General features: G+C 37.0%; 1 protein-coding gene across 1 annotated transcript in view; it reads right to left on the bottom strand.

The window, feature by feature from the left end:
- Nucleotides 1–19,259, bottom strand: part of LOC117982362 (very long chain fatty acid elongase AAEL008004) — a 62,629-nt gene that overhangs the window by 23,106 nt on the left and 20,264 nt on the right. The gene's annotated exons all lie outside the window — the stretch shown is intronic.

The raw sequence follows: 19,259 nt of genomic DNA, 5'->3' as shown, positions 1-19,259 counted from the left end.
AAATTATACATTATTTAACACAACCTAACCATGGATTTGAGCCCATTTGAGACAGAAAAAAATAAACCGGCCAAGTGCGAGTCAGGCTCGCGCAATGAGGGTTCCGTACTACAGTCGTATTTTGTCGACATTTTGCACGATAATTCAAAAACTATGATGCATAAAAATAAATAAAAATCTGTTTTAGAATGTACAAGTGAAGACCTTTCATATGATACCCCATTTGATATAGTTATCTCACTTCGAAAGTTGAAAATACTAATAATTATTCCTTTACATGATTTCATGATTCATGATTCTAGGTCAACGGGAAGTACCCTATAGGTTTTCTTGACAGACACGGTGGATAGACGGACAGAAAACAAAGTGATCCTAAAAGGATTCCTTTATCCTTTTGAAGTACGGACCCCTAAAACCATACAATTACGAAACAAGAAGCATTTTAAGTGGATTAATTCGTTTTTAAATGTAAATACCAATTCCAGCTTGCGGTTCCGTCGGTACAAGGCCAAACACGAACGACCTTTGCAGTTGCGACAGTACTTTCATCACCACGCCATGCCATAAGCTACAGATTAAACCTTGAACTTTACTTTACAAGAGTAACCGAACATCGGATTATACAAAACCACTTTTCTTAGACTTCGTCCGTATGAATAACTATATAAATTTTTAAAAACCGTAATCCACGCGAACGAAATCTCGGGTATCATCTAGTGGTTTATAAGTTATGGAATTTTAATCTATATATATAAAAGGAAAAGGTGACTGACTGACTGACTGACTGACTGAATGACTGACTGACTGACTGATCTATCAACGCACAGCTCAAACGACTGGACGGATCGGGCTGAAATTTGGCATGCAGATAGCTATTGTGACGTAGGCATCTGCTAAGAAAGGATTTTTAAAAATTCAACCCCTAAGGGGGTGAAATAGGGGTTTCAAATTTGTATTGTCCACGCGGACGAAGTCGCGAGCATAAGCTAGTCTAAATATATAAAAGGAAAAGGTGACTGACTGACTGACTGATCTATCAACGCACAGCTCAAACTACTGGACGGATCGGGCTGAAATTTGGCATGCAGATAGCTATTATGACGTAGGCATCCGCTAAGAAAGGATTTTTAAAAATTCAACCCCTAAGGGGGTGAAATAGGGGTTTGAAATATGTGTAGTCCACGCGGACGAAGCTAGTTTTTGATAAGTAAGTAGGTACTACAATTAATTCCAAAAACAAAACAAAAACACTGTTATTTCATAGTTTTAACTTTTCACTTGTGTTGGCAGTCCCCACTAACTGGCATTTTTTAATCCTATAGGAATATAGGATATATAACCTGACGTAAACGTACCTACCTACTCTGTAACCTGTGTGGTTTTATCCCAAAATCGCCCAACGCGCCTATAGATATTATAAATGCGAAAAAGTGTTTGTTTGTTGGTTTGTCCTTCAATCACATCGCAACAGAGCAACGATCAGCGTGATTTTTGCATGGATATAAAGACTTAAAAGTGACATAGGCTAAGTACTTCCATCCCGGAAAAAAGTGAAAATCAATGAATCATCACATTTTTTTAAAAACTAAATCCATAAACTAAGTCGCCGGCACCGTCTTCTAATTCATAATTAGATCAAAACTAAAAAAACCCCTACCATTTAAAATAACATAAAAATTACACACTAACATACTCGCAAATCGTAATCGCACAAAAAATCCCAAAAAGAAACATAATATTTTGTAGAACTTCTTATTAATATTGAACTACACACATTTGCTACAAGTACAAAAAGCTTTTAAGATTATCATAAAAGCAATAGGTACTCACCTTAGAAGAAATTGAAACCTTACAAAACGGAAAATATCAAGGTCTAATATTCACAGAAAGAAGCTTAATAACCAAAATAAAATCACTTCAAAACAAAGAACTTTAACAAAATATCAAAAGTGACACCACGGTTACAAAAGGGAAGAATATCAAGGTCCGAGTTAATATGTCAAGGACGATGGAACCTTTAAAACCAGTGGTATTCTTTATCGGAAGGTAACACAAATGACCGCGGCGGCCGACATTCGGAAACTGGCATCCAAAAAATATATTGATATTAAAGTTAATTAAAGTAAATGATTGTATGACGTAAAAGGTAATTATCCTTCAGATTCCCGCAACTTAAATTGCTTTCTCTTTTTTGCGACGACGACGGGCCGCAAGATTCCTGCGATTTAACTAATAAGTCGTTAGCTATTGCGACAGATAATATCGTGAATTTTGTTAATTCCACGTATTGGCGAAATGTATTGTCACGGTAATATTATGTATTGGTATAGCACTATTTTTATTTTATTTTATTTTATTCGTTTTTTGCAATCAACAGCGATATATACAATATAATTTTACATAATAACAGACTGAAAATAAGGCCAAATAGGATTACAATTTTTTACAGATTACTTAAATAGATATTAATTATAAATTTATAACAGTAGGTACGTTTGATAATTTAAACAAGCTTTACAATAAGATAATAATATGAAAATATAAAAGTCTAAACTAATATAGTCCGTACAAAATGACTTTTCACGCGCCATTTTAACTCTATGGATAAACTGTCATGTCAATAACATCGTTCTTTTGACATGAAATTAAATTAAGTAATTGCTATCTCTTTTTTTGCGACGGCCGCAAGATGCCTACAATTTAACTAATAAGTCGTTAGCTATTGCGACAGACAATATCATAAATTTTTTCACGTATTGGCGAAATGCATTCTATTGGTATAGCACTAACATAGTCCGTACCAAATTACTTCTAATGCGCCATTTTAACTCTATGGGTCAACTGTCATGTCAAGAGTACGGTTCGGCTTTAAAAGAAGAACTAACATCGTTCTTTTGACATGAAATGAAATTAAATAATTGCTATCACTTATTTGCGACGGCCGCAAGATTCGTACGATTTAACTAATGAGTCGTTAGGTATTGCGACAGAAATATCGTGAATTTAGTTAATTCCACGTATTGACGTGTATTGGTATAGCACTAATATAGTCCGTACCAAATTACTACTCACGCGCCATTTTAACTCATATCCCAAACACACTCAACTTGTGTGGTGCTGCGTGGTGGTGGTGCGTATTGTTTACCTAGTAGCTGCTTCTTCCTGCATGTTTAGCAGTGGGAGGGCTAACGGTGCATTTCGCATGCTGCATGTTGCATTATACAGATTCGATCTGTTTCAGCGGATTATAGCGAATTAAGCTTTTAGTTCATTGTATATCATGGATTTCCGCAAAGTAACGCCTGCTTCTATACAACAATTGAAGAAATGATTTTTTGAATCGATCAGCTACTCTCGCAAGGTGATTTTGTTTTATAATCTCAGTGATTTTTTCCACTATACGTACTTATAGACTACAGACAGAAAATCCTAGTCTGGAATCCACTAATGAACAAACTTGTGAAGTGGATTCCACACATGGAATGGATAGAAAATACTATGAATCGGATGAACGATGCGCGATGCATAATTAACGAACAGACTGACAGGCAGACATACCTACTTTAAAACTATTATGTCATGTTACCAATGTATTTTTGACGTATATATGCTAAGTTTTAGGTGCTAAGTGACTCCTCATATTATGGTATTCGTACGGAACAGCTTTTAAGCTCCTAAATACTACTATCAACAATCTTCTTTTGGAATGCAGTAGGTAGGTAAAGTTTTTCACACTGACTAAGCTTGAAATAATGGTAAAACTGGCGCTGCAAATGTTCACGGGCGGCGGTAATCACTTAACATCAGGCGAACCGCCTGCTCGTTTGCTCGCTATTTTTAATTTAAAAAAAAAACCGGTTCCGTACTTCAGTCGTATTTTTTTCAACATTTTACACCATAAATTCAAAACTATTATGAATAAAATAAATCTGTAGAATGATATAATATTAAATAACAAATAACCCTACCTGAAGAAGGTGGTGGGGAGCGGATGGACGAGGAAGGCGGAGGACCGTGTTTGGTGGCGCGCTCTTGGAAAGGCCTATGTCCAGCAGTGGACACAAACAGGCCGATGGATTGGATTGGATTGAACTCTACTTATAAGCCCTGATTCTACAATTCCTACATCTTGGTAAAAAAGGTATATGTATAATGGGGCTATTTCTTGATTGTCGCACAAACTATTCCTTATGGGCTTAAATGTTATCTATCAGATATCAGATATATCAGATAAAAATAATACCACGAACATTAAACGGCCAAGCCATACTTTTTTCAGGGCTTATAAGTAGAATTATTTGTTATTTAATATTATAAATGTGATACAATCAAGAGCACTTAAGGTAGCTCAGTTCGGTGCTTTCTCCATACAAACGTAGGAGGGAAAATACAACAATATTCGATATTGTACGCCCAAAACTAAGAATTATATCGATTTATCTCGTCATTATCTAGGTTTATTGATGTATAAAATATTGAAAAAAATATTGATTTAAAAGTTACGAGGCTCAAAAGATTTCTATTTTAACACTAAATTAATGACAACTTTGGGTGTAAATAAATAAGATTAGGGATATGAAAATTCTAAAAAAATTTATCATTAGACGTTGTTTATTTATTCATTAGTTGAAATAACTTTACTTTGCAAACATAAATTCAGCAGTTTTTTCTCAAAAATACTTTTCCTAAACCCTTTTCGCGCGCTTGATTTCAGTGAAAATCATCGTGCCTCTCAACTTTCTCATACAATGTCAAGTGAAAAGCAAACATGTTACCCACGTGCGCTGCCAATTTCGGTCGAGCGTCCTGCGTCACCTTAAGAGCTATATACTTTTCCTTCACCGTTAAACGGTAACTTAACGGTGAAGGAAAACATCGTGAGGAAACCTGCACGGCGCGGCGGAGAGTTCTCCATAATGTTCTCAGAGATGTGTGTTTTCCAACGGTCGGCCGACCAAACAGGAAATAAACATTATCACTCAATATTTGATAATATCAATATTTTCTGCGTTTCCTCATTTAAATTTAATGAATGCGTTAAATTTAAATAAGGAAACTTAATTCTATCTGTACGAGGACAAAGAATCAACTTTATCGCGAAATCGATTAGGTTGTTTAGGGTTCTGTACCTCAAAAGGAAAAACGGAACGCTTATAGGATCGCTTTGATGTCTTTCTGTCTGTCTGTCCGTCGTGTCTGTCAAGAAAACCTATAGGGTACCTACTTTCGTTGACCTAGAATCATATTTGGCAGGTAGGTAGGTCTTATAAATATTATAAATAATGATAGAACGTAAAGGAAAAAATCCGAGAATCGTGAATTTGTGGTAACATCACTAATAAAAAAATTATTTATGCGTTCATAAAATAATAATTAATATTTTCAATTTTCAAAGTAAGATAACTATAATATCAAGTGGGATATATCATATTATGAAAGGGCTTTACCTGTAAATTCTAAATCAGATTTTTTTATTTATTTTTATGCGTATTAGTTTTTGACTTATCGTGCAAAATGTCGAAAAAATACTCGAGTACGGAACCCTCGGTGTGCGAATCTGACTTGCGGTTGGCCGGTTTTTTATTTAAGAGTTTATGTTGGACGTTTTCTCGTTTCTGACTGGCCGAAAATCATTATTCAATTCTCGATTTTCTAGCATTCGCTACGGCTCGGCTTCGAAATGTTAAAATCGGCAAAAAAGTGGAGCACACATAAATACAAACTTACGTACATACATAAGTAGACTGAAAAAATCATAACGTTTCCTTTTGGCTTTTGGATTTTGTTTTCATGCAAAACCTTGTAGGTATATATGCGTTCTCTTGAGGTTCAATTCACGTCACCCGCGCTCGCCCGCACCGGGTTTGCGCGGGGGCTGTGCGGGTGTGAAGCGTTCCCGTCCCGATTGCCATCTCAACCTGTCGCGTACCTACTATAAGTCCGTCATCTCGGATTTGAAAATGTAATAGGTTCCAAATTAGTACCCGAAAAACGTCATAAAAACGTCTGTGGTCATAAATATGACACCCACATACAAAACAACACTTTATAACCGTTGTTTCCGTATTATGCATACCTACCTAACATAATATGCATCTGCATAATCTAAATATGTAAAAGGAAAAGGTGACAGACTGACTGACTGATCTATCAACGCACAGCTCAAACTACTGGACGTATCGGGCTGAAATTTGGGATGAAGATAGCTATTATGACGTAGGCATCCGCTAAGAAAGGATATTTGAAAATTCAACCGCTAAGGGGGTGAAATAGGGGTTTGAAATTTGTGTAGTCCACGCGGACGAAGTCGCGAGCATAAGCTAGTCTAAATATGTAAAAGGAAAAGGTGACTGACTGACTGACTGATCTATCAACGCACAGCTCAAACTACTGGACGTATCGGGCTGAAATTTGGGATGAAGATAGCTATTATGACGTAGGCATCCGCTAAGAAAGGATTTTTGAAAATTCAACCGCTAAGGGGGTGAAATAGGGGTTTGAAATTTGTGTAGTCCACGCGGACGAAGTCGCGAGCATAAGCTAGTATTTAATAAACAACTTTAAACAAAGATTTGCACTAGTAAATTCAAGGACATCTGCATCTTATATAGCTCTACTATGTTTTGGCACAAAATAACGATAATATTTTTAGGTAGCACATCTTCTATAATATAAAAATGAATCACTAAATGTGTTGGTCATCGCAAATCTCGAGAACAGCTGAACCGATTTCGCTAATTCTTTTTTTAAAATATTCCTTGAAGTACGAGGATGGTTTTTTTTTTTTTTTTTTTTCATGTACCAAAATTGTAGTTACAAAGTAATCATAAATTAAGTTACATTGGAAATGCTTATCTCTAAACAGAGATTTCTTCCAGCTTTCCATTCAAGGTTGTGAGTACGGAGTATTTGGTTCTTACGGAGAGAAAAATTTAAAAAAATTTGAATTGACTGGTAGGCGGAACGAAGTTCGCCGGGGCAGCTAGTATCTAATATTAATAATATAGAGGTCCATAAAACGCCGAGAAAATTGAGTCAATTTAGTTTTTAAATTACATACCTATAACGAAACATTATATTATGCGATGCTTAGAATAACAACTCATGCGATGATAGCATAAAATCAAGATTATTGCTTTACGATCATTGTACAGGTATACTGATTATTACTGATATGATACCACAAAACACTGTGCGTTGACAGTTGTCAGTCAGTCAGTCAGCTTTTTCTTTTATATATTTACTAGCAGTTGCCCGCGTATTTTCTGGTTTCTCATGAGATCAGAAAATTTCCCGCTGCAAAAGGCCTCACTTGGCTACCCACTCAGTCTCACTTTAAGGCACAGAACCCAGAATACCAAAATGTCAATTTTCATGTCTCTAACTTCAAAAACATAGGACTTTCATACAACCTTTCAATCCCCATTTCACCCCCTTAGGGGGGGAATTTAGTTAGATCCTTTCTTATCTGATACCAACCTCCTAGAAAGAACCTACGTTTCAAATTTCAAGTAAAAATAACAATAGTTATAACTTTTCTATAAAAACTTTCCCCCCCCATTTTACCACCCTTAAGGGGGGAATTTCCCAAATTGACTTATACAGATTTTCATCATTTTAAGCTAATAACCTAAATGTCGATTTTCATGTCTCTAACTTCAAAAACATAGGACTTTCATACAACCTTCGACCCCCCCTTTCACACCCTTAGGGGGGGAATTTTTTAAAACCGTTTCTTAGCTGACATCTAAGTCCTAGAAAGAACCTACCTTCCAAATTTCAAGTTTGTAGGCTTTATAGTTCCTGAGATTTCGTGATTAGTCAGTCAGTCAGTCAGTAAGTGAGTGGTATTTCGCTTTTTAACCGACTTCAAAAAAAGGAGGAGGTTCTCAATTCGTCGGAATCTTTTTTATATATTTAGATTAATTAATGATAAGTATGGAGCGTTGTTATTGAATGGAATTATGGTACTATTGCTAAAAATGTGAAGCCTCATGTCGAGAACGTGAGCCAATCACAAGAATTGCAAAAATTGCATTGATTTCATCTAATTAATCTAATTAACTTGGCTAATATTCTTGAAAAAAAAATAACGAACGGGCGGTGATAGCCTAGTTAAAATTTCAGCTTTTTTTCGGGAGGTCCGGAGTTTGGTGCCGGGCACGCACCTCTAACTTGTCTTTAACGATCAAGGAAAATATTATGAGGAAACCTGCACACCTGCGAGTTCTCCATAATGTTTTCAAACATAAGTGAAGTCTGCAAATCCGCATTGAGCCCCAGCGTGGTGGACTATGGTTTAACCCTTCTCATTCTGAGGGGAGACCCGTACTCCGTAGTGGACCAGTAATTATAGGTTGAGGTGATGTTGTTGATGATGAAATCAATGGACTTAATAACGAAAGAAAAAAACATAATACAATTTTAATAAATATGTATGAGAGAATAACGTGTCAAAATTCTATAAATCATTTAACATTAATTATTCAATTATACCCCAACAAACTGCTGATCAAAATCAAACAACATAACAAAATAGAAATAACAAATTGAATGAAAAAACCGGACAATTGCGAGTCACGATCGCGCAACGAGGGTTCCGTACTACAGTCGTATTTTTTCGAAATTTTGCACGATAATTCAAAAACTATGAACTAAAAAAAAAATCTTTTTTAGAATGCACAGATGAAGTCCTTTCTTATGATACCCCGCTTGATATAGTTATCTTACTTCGAAAATTGAAAATACTAATTATTTACAGTTCATGACCACAATTTTATTTTTGTGTAATATAACCACAAATTCACGGTTTTCAGATTTTTCGCCTAATGTCTGCTATAAGACCTACCTACTTGCTAAATTTCATGATTTTAGGTCAACGGGAAGTACTCTGTAAGTTTACTGACAGACCGACAGACAGACAGACAGACAACAAAGTGATCCTATAAGGGTTCCGTTTTTTCTTTTGAGGTACGGAACCCTAAAAAACTGTAACACAACACGCAATTGACCAAGTAATCGACAACAACTCAATTCATATTATTCTCACGGTAACTAATAAAAAACTATTTCAAAACATTCCAAACTAAAACGAGTAGGGTTGCCAACACTTTTTCGAGTATTTGACTACATGAAAAATAAATTATTTATTAATTATCAGTGATTATTAACTCTTCAGTTTAACTCTTTATTACTGATTGTCAGTTAATTAGCTGAGCATACCAAGCCAAGTCTCAACAGTACTATAGCTCTTATAGTTTCGGAAAAAAGTGGCTGTGACATACGGACGGACAGACAGACGGACAGACAGACAGACAGACAGACAGACATGACGAATCTATAAGGGTTCCGTTTTTTGCCATTCGGCTACGGAACCCTAATAAGAAGAAAAAGTGATCCCCCTTCTTTTACAAAGTAAGGGAGTAGATGGATCTATCGAAAAGAAGTATAGTATTTCCTACACATTTCTTCAACAGTTTATAGTAAGTATACAGAACCAAAATACTTTTTGTACAATATGTTTGGCAACCTTACTAAGTATTTTTTTACAATGTGTACAAAGTGATAATTTTTTAAATGGTGATATTTTGTAACTATGGTGGAAATGTCCATTGTTATGTGAACTAGAAACTCTAACAATACGTGGCTAATTAATGCAATGTCTCAATGTTAATTCCGTTTTGTCCGATTGCGGTAGAGTGATAGCTACAATGTCACGATCGCAATCACCTCTGATTGGTTGACGCTCGCTCACTATTGGCTAAAATGCATTGTTGCAACAAGAATCTCACAAATTCAGTTGAGAATAATGATTGATGCAAGTTTTACGAAATCGACCTACAGTAGTTCGATTCCGCACTGCCCACGGGTGGACATACGAACGGACATACGTACATGCAGATCAAACACATAACCCTGTTTTTCCGCTTCGCTGCAGTCAGATAAACAGCTGCTAATCTCAAAAAGTGTTTTTTGAGATATTGCCAAAAAATTATGAATGTAGAAAAACTGATTTTTCTACAAAATTGTGTAAGCGGCCGTTTTAATAAGAGGACGGTAGCCCGGTAGACATGTTTCTTGTCGAATGTCATGTTTCAAGTGAAATCGTGATTGACAAAAAATCATACAAATCTCGCTGAGTCATTTACAAACACTGGCCACTATAATTATTATAAGCCATTATTGCAATACAATGACCATGACCTACCGCACCTGGTCATAATATCGATGTGCGAATTGCGTTACGCAAACGTCACGCAAGTCGAAAAATGAGTGTGAATCACGAATATTTCAGTGCTTTGAGTACATTTTAAGTACCTACCTACAGGGCTGCCACAATTTCTGGTGGGAGGCTTCGGCCGTGGCTAGTTACCACCCTACCGGCAAAGCCGTGCCGCCAAGCGATTTAGCGTTCCGGTACGATGCCGTGTAGAAACCAAAGGGGTATGGGTTTAATAAAAACTGCCATACCCCTTCCAGGTTAGCCTGCTATCATCTTAGACTGCATCATCACTTACCACCAGGTGAGGTTGCAGTCAAGGGCTAACTTGTATCTGATTAAAAAAAAAAAAATTGCTGAAAGGACGACCGGGACATCCTATACATACTGATACTGTAAAAAATCTGTAGATCTGTTGTACTAATATTATAAATGCGAAAGTGTGTCTGTAAATCTATCTATTTGTTGTCTTTTCACCGGAATCCTACGGGACTTCTGAAAACCTAAATCTATGCAGACAAAGTTGCGGGCAGGCCTTAACCAAGACAACAAAAGTGCGAGCGAAGCGAGCGCGATTTTTTTAAAGCATAAATAAGGTCATAGCACACATAATCAACTCGGAAAGGGGTCGTCACCGTATCGCTTTTCGCCTTGCCGTCAACCAGGCGTCAACTAACTCACTGACCGTCCCGCTCCGGGACCCACCGGAACCGGGACAGCGCTTCAGACCGGGACGTATGGCAGCCCTTACTGGAAGTGAGCGTGAACCTTTGAAATTTATTCAAGAGGAACGTTGCTGACACTCAGTGGCGTGCAGGTCATAGAAGCATAAATGCACTGCTTACCCCAAGTGTAATAGCTCAATGCATATTTTTCATTATGACCTGCCAGTAAACAGGTTCACACCTAACTAATGCCTACCCTGGCTTCAAACCCTGTGCACGCCACTGCTGATACTGGACATAATATAGGCACTAGAGGTGGAACGAGTCGCATTGGCCATAATAGTTATTTTCATCCCATCCATTCGAAAGATTAGGATAGAATCTATAAATTTCTTGATTTTTCGGGATAAAAAGTACCTAGCCTATGTCACTGTCCAGGTCTTTAACTGTAACCATGCAAAAGAATTACGTCAATCGGTTGCAGCGTTGCGACGTGATTGAAGGACAAACCAACAAACCAACAAACAAACACACTTTCGCATTTGTAATAAAGGTACTGAGGTACTGATAAATAGGTAAGTAAGTACTTACGCTAAAAAATTCCTCACTATTTCGATATAATATTTATGGAGATGCATAAAATATTGCAAATCGAGTCTAATATATGCAAAAAACTGTAAAAGTGATTTCATAAACAAAAATCTTGATAATTCTAATTGTGATAGCGATCATAATTTATTCATCTAATTATGAAAGTGCGATCATAATCTATACTTAATTCGACAGTTAAAACGTGTCAAAGGCGAACGGGTGATTATAACAGGCCAAAGATGCGTAACGATGCGTTTCATGCCTAGTTGGTCGGTGACCTTTGGTAGTAGCCTTAAGGTTGCCCTTCTTACGCGTTTAGGATTAGTTTTAGATCTAGTGTAACAAATAATAGCATAATAATATGCGTAATAAGTTTGTATGGAGAACCACGTAAGAAGTGTTCCCGTAAAGGGGTATTAAACCGCCTTAGGCTAGGAATTACAAAAAAAAACATTTCTTTTGACTGGCCAGTGGCCACGTTCTAAAACAAACCTACCTACTATATATAATGGAAATCATTCACGATAGTTTAAACGCTAAAAAACCTACCTACATTTAGTTATAGCATATAGCATTATAGTTTTTGAATTATTGTGCAAAATGTCGAAAAAATACGACTGTAGTATGGAACCCTCGTTGCGCGAGCCTGACTCGCACTTGGTCGGTTTTTATAAACTAACGAAGGTATGGCATGCGCTGGCTCTCTTCTCTATTAGAATAACAACCCGTAGGGCGATTGTCTAAAACCTGCATCAATCATTATTACAATCTCAATTGTTCTGATTGGCTGAATTTGTGCAATTCTTGTTGCAACAATGCATTGTAGCCAATAGTGAGCGAGCATTAACCAATCAGAGATGATTGCGATCGTGACATTGTAGCTGTCAAACAACCGCGGTAGGGCCCCTGGATTATTAATCATACCTACATGCAGAAACTGTATCAAAATAAGAATCATTTTTTGTCTTCATCAATAAATCATAAAATAAGTAGGTATAGGGTATCTAACGAATTATAATAATCATAGCTTTAAAACCCGGCAGTGTTTTTGGCACTTATTAGGAGACCAAAATAAAAATCTAACCGGTTTTCTGTTCCTTCCTTAAATTATGCCTCGTGGACATTGACTTATATATTGAGCTGACTGAGCCTCAATAGCTCAACCGGAAAACCGAAAGGTCCGACGACGGTTCAAACCCCGCCCGTTGCACTATTGTCGTACCTACTCCTAGCACAAGCCTGACGCTTAATTGGAGAGGAAAGGGGAATATTAGTCATTTAATATGGCTAATATTCTTCATAAAAAAAAAAAATTACTTCGTATGGATAGGGCCATAGAACAAACAAAATGGCACCGACTCAGTGGTGCTTTAGCACCAATGCAATCTCAGTGACGTCTAGATTTCAAACGGCTCGTTCATTAGTATCTAAGAGGTGGCGCTGATTTATTTGGTTCCGAAACCGTGAAAAATTTTGTTCGCTTGGGCATATCTTGTCGTTTATATCGATGCTCGTAGAGGAAATAATGTTTATGACAATGTTATGACATTTACTTGTGAATGTTTTTTATATTTTTATCTTGTAATTAAACTTGTACTATAAAGCTGTGATAGCCTAGTGGTTAGGACGTCCGCCTTCTAATCAGAGGTCGGGGGTTCGATCCCGGGCACGCATCTCTAACTTTTCGGAGTTATGTTCGTATTAAGTAATTAAAATTATATCACTTGATTTAACGGTGAAGGCAAACATCGTGAGGAAACCTGCATACCTGAGAGTTCTCCATAATGTTCTCAAAGGTGTGTGAAGTCTACCAAACCACACATGAGCAGCGAGCGTGGTAGACTATGGCCAACCCTTCTCACTCTAAGATCCTACTCTATGCTCTGAGAGGAGTCCCGTCCTCTGTAGTGAGCCGATGGGTTGATCATGATGATGATGATGAGGGATTGAATTAAAAAAATCCTTTCTTAGCGGATGTTGACGTTATAGCTATCTGCATGTCTTTCAGGGCGAAGTGATAAAGGCTAAAAATAAAGATTTTTTTAAAAAACCCAAGTTCATGAAACGACATTGTAAGAGCACAAATAAGACGTTGGTAAGACCGTATATTAAACAACTAGCTTATGCTCGCGACTTCGTCCGCGTGGACTACGCTAATTTCAAACCCCTATTTCACCCCCTTAGGGGGTTAAATTTTCGAAAATCCTTTCTTAACGGATGCCTACGTCATAATAGCTATCAGCATGCCAAATTTTAGCCCGATACGTCCAGTAGTTTGAGCTGTGCGTTGATAGATCAGTCAGTCAGTCAGTCACCTTTTCCTTTTATATATTTAGATTGTCCATTGTCCACAACTCAACCACATATGTACGTATAGGTAGGTACCTATTATCGATATAACAGTAGATAATGAGCTTAGGGACCATTGTACCTATATCTTACGTAATTAGTGGACGATAATTCATTTCATTTTGATACTTATTATTATTTTTAGGGTTCCGTACCTTAAAAGGAATAAAAAACTTCTTTTGTTTTGTTTTTCTTCCATCAACCATCTTAGCCAAGAAACCACTTTTCTAGACCAAAAGTTTATCATCATCATCATCAAGATCAAACCATCACCGGCTGACTACAGAACACGGGTCTCCTCTCAGACCATAAGTGAGAACGGTTTTGGCCATAGTCCACCACGCTGGCCATGTACGGATGTGCAGACTTCACAAACCTTTGAGAACATTAAAGAGAACTCTCAGTCATGCAGGTTTCCTCATGATGTTTTCCTTCACCGTTAAAGCAAGTGATATTTAATTACCTACTTAAAACGCACATAACTCCGAAAAGTTAGAGATGCGTGCCCGGGATCAAACCCCCGACCTTTAGAAGGCGGACGTCCTAACCACTAGGCTATCACAGCTTGTTACCTATTACCTATAGCAGTGACCTATTTAGTGTAGCATTAATTACAACTGACAACAGAAAATGCATTTCATAATGATATTCATTCATAACTATTCGATTCGAAGGTTCATTTATTTAATGACAAGCATGAATCGACAGAACTAATCGATTCAAATAATCTGATCGATTTCTAAGTAACAAACTAGGCTTGCTTAGAACTGTCAATCATTTATTAATATGTTAACTTTAAGCTATTATTATAATTATTGTATAATGATAAGAGTTTAATTGAATATTTTATTTTATTTCAGACTAGACGATGCCCGCAACTTCGTCCGCGTGGATTTAGGTTTTTCAAAATCACGTGGGGGCTCTTCGATTTTCCAGGATAAAAAGTTGCCTACGTCAATTACCGGGATGCAATTTACCTCTGTACCAAATTTCATGTAAATCGGTTAAACGCATAGGCTTTTAAGAATCCCGTGGGAACTCTTTGATTTTCTGGGATAGAAAGTGGCATATGTCCTTCCTCGGGATGTAAGCTGACTCTGTACCAAATTTCATCAAAATTGGCTGAACTGTTGGGCCGTGAAAAGCTAGCAGACAGGCAGACAGAAACACTTTCGCATTTATAATATTAGTATGGATAAAGCGATGTTCACACTATGATGGGTATACTTAGATTAGTTTAAGTTTTGCCCTGTCACATAAATGAAACAATCCAGTTTCAGTTTTTAAAATTCTTATGCTTAGCCGATTAGAAAAAATAAGAATATTTACTTGAGATTTAGTATTACGAAACTATCAATTGCAAATTGCAATATTTTTTATTAATTAATTATATCTCTAGCAGATAAAATAACTGAGTTCAAAACACATTTTTACTTTCAATTAATTTTAGATAGTCGTAATCGATTGTTTGGATCACAAAATTATTTTCGTTTCGAAATACCTTGTAAGATAATCATACCTATCTTATTATTGAAATGGCACAAAATGTAAGATACTCGGCAGATAATCGTAGGTAATCAACTTGTATTTTATTTCAAGAACAAGATTAAGTATAGAGCATGGGGTTTATACATTGAATTCCGCAACTTTTGAAACTGCTGGTTTGCTAACTTTTGGTTTAATCGACCAGTCCGTAAAACATTTGTGAAAAAAGATCAATTTTACATACATATAAGACATATTTTATTTTTATTTCAATCTATATTTGGCACAAAGATAGCTTGAACCCCGGAAATGGACATTTTATCCCGACAATAAGAGCTTACAGTAAACAAGGAAGATGAGGCAAGAGCCTCAATAGCTCAACCGGTAAAGGAGTGGACTGAAAACCGAAAGGTCGACGGTTCAAACCCCGCCCGTTGCACTATTGTCGTACCTACTCCTAGCACAAGCCTGACGCTTAGTTGGAGAGGAAAGGGGAATATTAGTTATTTAACATGGCTAATATTCTTTTTTAAATAATAAAAAAAGGAAGATAAAATATTGAAAATTGTCAAGCTAAATCATGTAATAATCCTAAATCATTCAACATTAGCTTCACAATTTTCAATATTTTATCTTCCTTGTTTACTTCAGCATGATTGAAATTTATAATAAATAAATAAAAATCTTTTTTATTCGTATAAACTTTTACAAGCACTTACGAATAGTCGGATGCATCTACCACTGGTTCGGAATGCCTTTCCTACCGAGAAGAACCTCCAAGAAACTCGGCGGTTGCTCTTTTCAAATATTTGATATAGGTACAAGATTATGCCATGTATAAAATAGTATTTGCAGTCTTGTGCGTTGCTGGAACGAGCTGCAGGTCAAATCCACGCTCTTTTTTCATTTAGATAATCTTCAATTGTGTAATATGCTTTTTTCAGGAGCATATTTTTAATAGATTTTTTAAACTTGTGCAAAGGTAAGTCCAAAATAGTTTGCGGGATTTTATTATAAAAGGTAATACCCATACCCACAAATGACTTTTGGACTTTCCTGAGGCGGAAGGTAGGAGCTGCAAGCTTGTCTTTGTTTCTAGTTAGCCTATTGTGTAGATCACCAATTTTCTTGTAACTAAGAATATTTTGTCTTACAAAAATTATGTTATTATAAATATATTGAGAGGCTACAGTAAGGATATCTATTTCCTTAAATTTCTCTCGAAGGGAATCGCGTGGTCTTAAGTTATAAATTATAAATTGCGCGTATTGCCCTTAGAAATAGAAAGTTTTAGTTAAGTTTAGCTTTCCCCTTGATCATAATAATTTCATTTCTTGAGGTATTTATTCTAGATTCTTGCTGTCACTAGTAGTAGGCACTACTATCTTGCATCTATGCAATCACTCGATATTTGTATTAGTCAGATTTTCTACTGATAAGTACTATACGCGTTTGACAAAACTGCGTATCATTCGGCTTTGAAATAGATTTAGGTTAATGGATTAGGTGTGGTAGAGAAAATTTGAATTCTAGATCGTAAACCTAGGTACTCGTAAAATTCTAAGTTCTATCTTAGGTAGGTACATCGATGATCTGTAGGTCTTAGTGATGGACGCGTGGTCTTAATTCAATTCAAATCAAATCATTGACGACCTCCCTGGCGCAGTGGTGAGCGCTGTGGTCTTAATAGTGGGAGGTCCCGGGTTCGATTCCTGGCAGGGGTTTGGAATTTTATAATTTCTAAATTTCTGGTATGGTCTGGTGGGAGGCTTCGGCCGTGGCTAGTTACCACCCTACCGGCAAAGCCGTGCCGCCAAGCGATTTAGCGTTCCGGTACGATGCCGTGTAGAAACCAAAGGGATATGGGTTTAATAAAAACTGCCATACCCCTTCCAGGTTAGCCCGCTATCATCTTAGACTGCATCATCACTTACCACCAGGTGTGATTGCAGTCAAGGGCTAACTTGTATCTGAATAAAAAAATAAAAAAAAATATTTAAAGAAGGTACTATTGTAGGTACTCTTTTTGATGGTCGGGATGATATAGAGGATAGTGGTGATAATTTTAGATACGTTACCTTCAAACTATAGTGACGAGTGTTCCAAACGCGCCCAGGTCGGGATTGAACTCCATACCTCCAGAACATCTCATCAACTTAGTCAACATTTTAACCACAAGTCTATTATCGCGTTTACCAAGTTTAATTGTTAGTGGACAATTAGCATAGTGTTGCTGAAACATTTTTAACATTGCAATGAATTTTAAACAAGCCGGCCAAGTGCGAGTCAGATTCGCGCATCGAGGGTTCCGTACAAAGACCTCCCACGCGGTGCAAGACCGTGGTTTGTGGAAGTCCCTACAGGAGACCTGTGTGCATCAGGGCACGTCTATCGGTTGATGATGATGGACATAAATAAGATTAAATTCAGCAGATCTTGTTTTTTAGGGTTCCGTCTGTCTGTCTGTCCGTCTGTCTGTCAAAAAACCTACAGGGCACTTCCCGTTGACCTAGAATCATGAAATTTGGCAGGTAGGTAGATCTTATAGCTGACATTTGGGGAAAAATCTGAAAACCGTGGATTTAGGCTTACATCACACAAAAAAAAATTAAATTGTGGTCATGAACTAATAATTAGTATTTGCAATTTTCTTAGTAAGATAACTTTATCAAGTGGGGTTCATTATATTATGAAAGGTTTGCACCTGTGCATTCTAAAACAGATTTTTATTTATTTTTATGTATCATAGTTTTTGAATTATCCTGCAAAATGTCGAAAAATACGACTGTAGGACGGAACCCTCATTGCGCGAGCTTGACTCGCACTTGGCCGGTTTATAAATATCAAAATATACTGCAATTTTCACAGTTCACGAAGAACAATCGTGTTTGCCAAATAACGGTATATTAAAGCTGTACCAAGTTAAGTGTATTTTTATGATTCGTTTCGTTTTAAATTAAGCAATTTAATGATTCACTTTGACCCGCAAGTGAATGTGTTAACTTGGGGATTGGGCAAGCTCTTAGGTCAGGGCCGACTGTGATAGCTAAGGTCAAAACGGATTAATTATATACCTACTTATCTATTATTTTAATTAAAATAATAGGTATGCTTTACATCGCTTGGCACGCTTTTAAACATTTTTTAGGGTTCCGTACCTCAAAAGGAAAAACGGAACCCTTATAGGATCACTGTTGTTGTCTGTCTGTCTATCAAAAAGCCGACACCGTGCAGCCGTGTCGGTCTGTCAAGAAACCTACAGGGTACTTCCCGTTGACCTAGAATCATAAAATTTGGCAGGTAGGTAGGTCTTATAGCACACATTCTGGGAAAAATCAGAAAACCGTGAATTTGTGGTTACATCACACAAAAAAAGTTAAATTGTGGTTATGAACAAATATTGCTATTTTCAACTTTCAAAGTAAGATTACTATACCAAGTGGGGTATCATATGAAAGGGCTTTAATTGTACATTCTAAAACAGATTTTTGTTTATTTTTAGACATAATAGTTTTTGATTTATCGTGCAAAATGTCGATAAAATACGATTGTAGTAGGTACGGAACCCTCATTGCGCGAGTCTGACTCGCACTTGGCCGGTTTTTTAATTTATTGAATAGCGCTTGGCTCCAATCAGACCTGGTGGCAACTGGCAAGTGATGATGCAGCCTAAGGTGGAGCGCGCTTGCCTAGAAGATGCCTATTGACTTGAAGGTAAGGTTAGAACGTCCGCCTCCTAATCGGAGGTCGGGGGTTCGATCCCGCGCACGCACTTCTAAATTTTCGGAGTTATGTGCGTTTTAAGTAATTAAATTGCACTTGGTTTAACGGTGAAGGAAGACGTTGTGAGGAAACCTGCATGCCTGAGAGGTGTCGAGTTATCTCCATTTGTGCTCAAAAGTGCGTGACGTCTGCCAATCCGCACATGGCCAGCGAGGTAGACAATGACC

Source organism: Maniola hyperantus, chromosome 5 (assembly GCF_902806685.2).
Source record: "Maniola hyperantus chromosome 5, iAphHyp1.2, whole genome shotgun sequence".
Classification (NCBI taxonomy): Eukaryota; Metazoa; Arthropoda; class Insecta; order Lepidoptera; family Nymphalidae; genus Maniola; species Maniola hyperantus.
This window is presented reverse-complemented; position numbering and strand designations above follow the sequence as displayed.